We start from the raw sequence: 5,269 nt of genomic DNA on the forward strand, positions 1-5,269 counted from the left end.
AGGAGAACTGAACAGTTGGAGTTTGACATTTGCCACCTGTGGAGTAAAATGGCAAGAAGAGACAGTGGAACACAGGACAAAGCTGAAGGAGAACTGCCGGCTGTTTGGACTGTTGAAGTGGGAGAGAACAAAAGAGTGAGAGGACAACAGAGTGAGAAGACTAGGTGAGAACACAGAGGAATGCTGTTATTTAATGTGGGAAATCAAAATTTGGGTTAGCAAACCTGGGGAAAAGAAAAACTGACTGCTTAAGTTGGAAAATTGAGAAGGAGTCTGGATATATGCAAATATAAAAAACATATACATCATATACAAAATCACACACACAAGCAGAACATGCATTAACCCTACTAACACAAACACAAGAGAGCTCATGAAGATTAGACAACATCTTCAGCATGTGAGTCTGTTTATCATCTTGTCCAAGTCACTTAGTGTGATGCAAAGACCAGTGGACTCATAGCACATTAGTTAAGAAATGATTAAATAATAGCAGAGAAATGTGTAGGAAAGGCACAAACACCCATGCAATGAAAATTAGCTTGTTATCTTTCATCAGTGTTAAAATAGTGTCAATTTAGCAGACACTTGTTATTAAATACTGAATTTATCCAATGCAAAAAATTGACTCTCCAGGTTGCAGGACAACAGTTTAACTTTTGTGGGAAAAAAGATCCTGGTTTGACCAACCAGTGATCAGACAATAAATTTAGTTGTTAAAATGGTAAATTGGGAGAAGCTTCCTGCTTGATTGAGGCAGCACATGTAATTTACTGTATGAGGGAAATTGTCTTTTGTGATACTATTTTGAACATGCTTTTCTGTCGTCCTGTCAACTTAGTGGGTTAATAGCTGATATGCAAATTAGTTGATCGGTTTTAGATTAATGAAAGGTGATTGAATTCTAGCACGAGTGAATGAGATGTGTTGGAGTTTGTTGTGTGTTGAGTGGAGACTCTAAAACACTGAGTTTCCTGTTTTGATGTGCGAGTGAATCCTGTATTTAGATACACAACTCTGAATACGTCAGAACAAACTTCTTTTGTGAAGTGCATGACAGCATGTCACATGTTTTATGATGAAGGGAAAAAGGAAAATTGAATAAAATAGATCTGTGGTTTAAATGAGTGAAGAGCACAGACCTGGTGTTTAAACTCATAGCTAATAAGACATTAGGCTTATGTTGTGAGTTGTGCAGCTGATGGTTGGTTTGGAGTGAATCTAGCTGATGATTCTTCTCCTGTTGTGAAGTTGATGAGGAGTTTGTGTCATGACTTAGCAAGGCCTTTTTATTTTGATACTTTCACAGTGCACTGAAAGTTTGGTTTGATAATCTCTGTTATTTTTCATTTTTATTTTTTGAACAGGCACTGATTTTGTTTGTCTATTTCTTTTCTTTAAGCAGATCTGCACGTCGGGAATTAAAAGTGCTATACGACCTGTCGAGAAAGCTGTTACAAGTGAGTTTTCTCCATATTGAAATGGGCTCAGGAGAAAGCTACTTATTGGGACAATATTAAATGAGAGTCCCTGTCCTAAAAAGGATTCAGCGATGTAATCCTATCTAAACTTCTTTTTCTTTTTGAAATGACGTCATTTTGCTGAGAGTGGAAACTAAATGCGACGATAGGTTCCACTATCAGCAAAGAAAGAAAGAATGAATGAATGAATGAATGGAAATAGAATAAAAACAAACTGACTGACTGGTAAAAGCTGACAGGACTTGACCACGACTCAAGTTTAACCTCCACCTAGACAGGACAAAAGGGTGGATGATTTTATGTGTTTTTGTTACAGGAGCAGAAAGATGACAGCAACATTCGAGGTTGCATGATGATTTAATCTTTTAAATGCCATTTTCTCTGTCTGTGAATTTACTATGTGTGTGTTATTCACTACCTTGTGTTGCTTACAGAGGTAATGGTGACAAAGTATGCAATACGCCTGCGCAAGCGCTAACATTTGCATTTTCTTTTCTACAGCATTGCAGTTTTTCATGTGTTTGATCATGTGATTTATAAGAGGATTAGTTAATGTTTTTTTTACTATTGTCACGGCTGGCGGAGTGAGCCGTGTGGTGTGGAGGAAAGGGAGGACCCAAAATGCAGCAGTGTCTGATGATACGAGTGATGTTTATTTACAAAGTGACAATGGCAGAAACAGGCAGTGAGGCATGACAAAACAACTGAAGAAACCTAAACTGGGAGAACTAAATGACAAACCTGAGACCATACAAAAGGGGTGCGGGGCAGAGAGACGCAGAGACAGGAACACCATAGAACGCAGACGAGCCGACAATGAACACAGACCGACACCCACTAAATATACACACACAAGGTAATCAGGTAATCACACACAGGAGGGAAGAACAGCTGAACCTAATACACATGAGGACCGGAGGACACAAGCTGAACACAATGACAACAGACACAGACCTTCAAAATAGAATAGGAAATCCAGAACATGAGCCTTCAAAGTAAAGCAGGAACACACAGACTGATTTACAACACAACACGGGGACATGAACAGAGCACCAAGGACAGACACAGGTAGGGCTGAATACACACACCAAACTACAGGTTCAACCCTAAACCAATACAAAATCAGAATAAACACAAAGCACAAAAATGAACTTCAAGGAAACACAAAACGCTGGGCCAAAATGACCCAGGACCATGACAACTATAGGATTTCTGGGTTTATATGTGTATGACATTCTTTCTACAGCTAGGGATGGCTAACTTTATGGTGTTTTTATGGCACCTCTGGAATGTGGATGGCCGACGCCTGCCCACCAGGATAATCAATGTGTGTTGCTAATGTTTGTTTTTTGAGACTGCATGTACAAGATTCAGCAGAAGCGGACAAGTGACATGAGACAAACAAATAAGAGATGCGGTGTTATGGAATAGTTAATATGGGCTCATTTGCTGGCCACTCTTGAGCCCATAAATAATATATGAGTGGAGTGACTTTGCTTACGAGAAGTCACTGATTACATTACTGTTGACTGAGTACATGGGATGATCCATGTCTGAGGCAAATTATGGTAATAATTGTAGTTTACTGATTTGAGAAAACCTGCACATGACACTTGTCTTGCTAGTGCTGAATGCTTATTACTTTTATGATATAATTGTTTACAGGTATGACGTTTGATTTCACTTCCAGATTTTGCTTTCCAGGCCATGATGGTGTGTATGCAGGCTCCTGGCAGAGCCAGGTGTTATGCAAAACACACTAACATTTTTATTGCAGGATTATAGGTCCAGGGTGGTGCTGCTCCAGGGGAGGAGATGCCCTGATGTTGCCTGGGATATGATCTAGCTAATCTTTTTCTTTAAGACAGGAATCCAGGTTTGGTGAGTTGACGCATGGGTGTGTCCATGCGTCAAGAGGAGGGGTCCAAGGATTAACATTAAACAATGTTTTTTATTATTGTTGCAGTGATTTGTGTGATTAGCCGTTTTATTTACAAATATTAAACCTATGCAAGTGGTGCACCCATGTTCAGATGAGGCTTTGATGGCCTATAAGTGAAGTTCACTGAACTAAAGAATGTGGTTTGATGATTGTTGACATACTCTCCAAATAGTTTGTCTTCCTAGCAAGGAAATACAGGTGCAGCAGTAATCTCCTGAGAAATCTTCAGAGGCCCAATGAGAAGCGCATAGCTGACAGGACCAGGCAGTGGTTGAGGTCAAAGGTCAAGCTGGTTGGGGCCCATCATGAGATCAGACCTTGGAGCCACAGCAAGGACCATTTTAACTGCCTGCAAAATAGCGAGAGACCCTCCTGGATTTATCAGAGCCACTGCAAGAGGTCGAGGGCCCAGGAAACCCCGGCACCCTCAAGACAGCACAATAGAGAAATCTCACACTTGGTTGTTTCAGTGGTGAGGGGGGAGTGCTGATTGAGCCCCCGTAGGGTAAGCTCGCACTTCAACCTCCAGCCTCTGATCAACTCTAGGGCAACCAAGTGCGAGGCGTGACGGACCTGTGTGCGACCAGGACCCTCTTGGTTACCTTGACTACGACGCTCATCCTTATAGGACCCCAGCTGGTGCCGGAAACAGCTGAACCAGGAGGAAGGCAGAGGAGATGGACACATGACAACTCTCACCTAAGAGAGACAGATCCAGCAGGCCCAAAATCAGGACTATGCATTACGAGAAGGAGTGCCTGAGAGGATCGTCCACAGGATGGGAGCTGAGGCCAGGAGAGAGACTTCAGGAGGATCAGAGATCATCTTCAGCACAGCAGACATCACACAGAGAGCTGTGCTACTGAGCTTCCAGGAGATCAAGAGGAGACTTCCCACAGCAAGATTTTAAATAAAATGAAAGATTCAATATTGACGCTGAGAAAGACAATTAAGGTGTACGACGTGCTCTGCCTTAAATCTTCAGCAGCGTTGGGATATGAAAACTCGAGGGATGAGGGCTCCATCGACAGCGCAGAAGGAGTTCGAGGATGACATCATGATTCTGTGAAAAGCACAGGAACCAGAAGCTATGGTGGTGATGACAGCAATTTCCTATGAACATCATCTAATGCTGTGCCACTGTACTGTGCATACGATGACACTCTGAAGGCTGCTGGGATCATAACAGCAGTAAGATGACGGAACCCAGCACCCTTTCCACAGAGAGCTTTTTCTGCAGAGCGTGGACAATGGCAGAGTCATAAATATCCCCCTCACAAGACGAAGGTCTGAAGTCAGGTGATGGGCGCTGGTAAGAGGCCATATAACTGGAGTGCTGAGAGGTCTGCAGCTTGGAAATAGCTGAGACCCATGTTGACGAACAACAAAACCAACTGGTATGTTTGAATGTTTATTCTACATACATTTGGACTCTGGTCCTATGGACAGTGATGGAAACAACTGGAAGAGACATTCATGACGCCCTGCAGAGCTTAAACCACTCTGCAGAGAGACATGTGATGTGCACACCCGGAGGAAGCATCACCAAGCTGGGATGTTTTTGAAAATGTTATCTTCTTATTTTCACTATTAAATTAACAATTTCTTTGTTTGCTCATAGGATGCAGTTTGCCATGAGATGAGATCAATGAGGAATGGGATAACTGCTAATACATTTGTTGAACTGTGTACCTTTTCAGTAATTTAGGGTGATTTGACGTATGCTGAGTATAAAAATGTTTGCATTGAAACTGTCAGACATGAGGTATTCATACCTGGGAACTTTTCAAGCATAAAGGTCAAAAAGGGGGGAAATGTTAGATTTGTATTGTTGATTGTCATTTAT

General features: G+C 41.8%; 1 long non-coding RNA gene across 1 annotated transcript; it reads right to left on the reverse strand.

Moving 5' to 3' along the window:
* Positions 1 to 439: 439 nt before the first annotated feature.
* On the reverse strand, positions 440 to 4,652 carry LOC146669118 (uncharacterized). Its single transcript, XR_014911676.1, has 2 exons — positions 2,681 to 4,652; positions 440 to 2,045 (listed from the first exon to the last, which is right to left on the reverse strand). It is a non-coding gene; the product is annotated as an uncharacterized LOC146669118 (long non-coding RNA).
* Between the last annotated feature and the right edge of the window lie 617 nt (positions 4,653 to 5,269).

The sequence above is a fragment of the Rhamphochromis longiceps genome, linkage group LG5 (assembly GCF_057381845.1).
Source record: "Rhamphochromis longiceps isolate RC_006_pf linkage group LG5, R_longiceps_female_GT1.1, whole genome shotgun sequence".
Lineage (NCBI taxonomy): Eukaryota > Metazoa > Chordata > Actinopteri > Cichliformes > Cichlidae > Rhamphochromis > Rhamphochromis longiceps.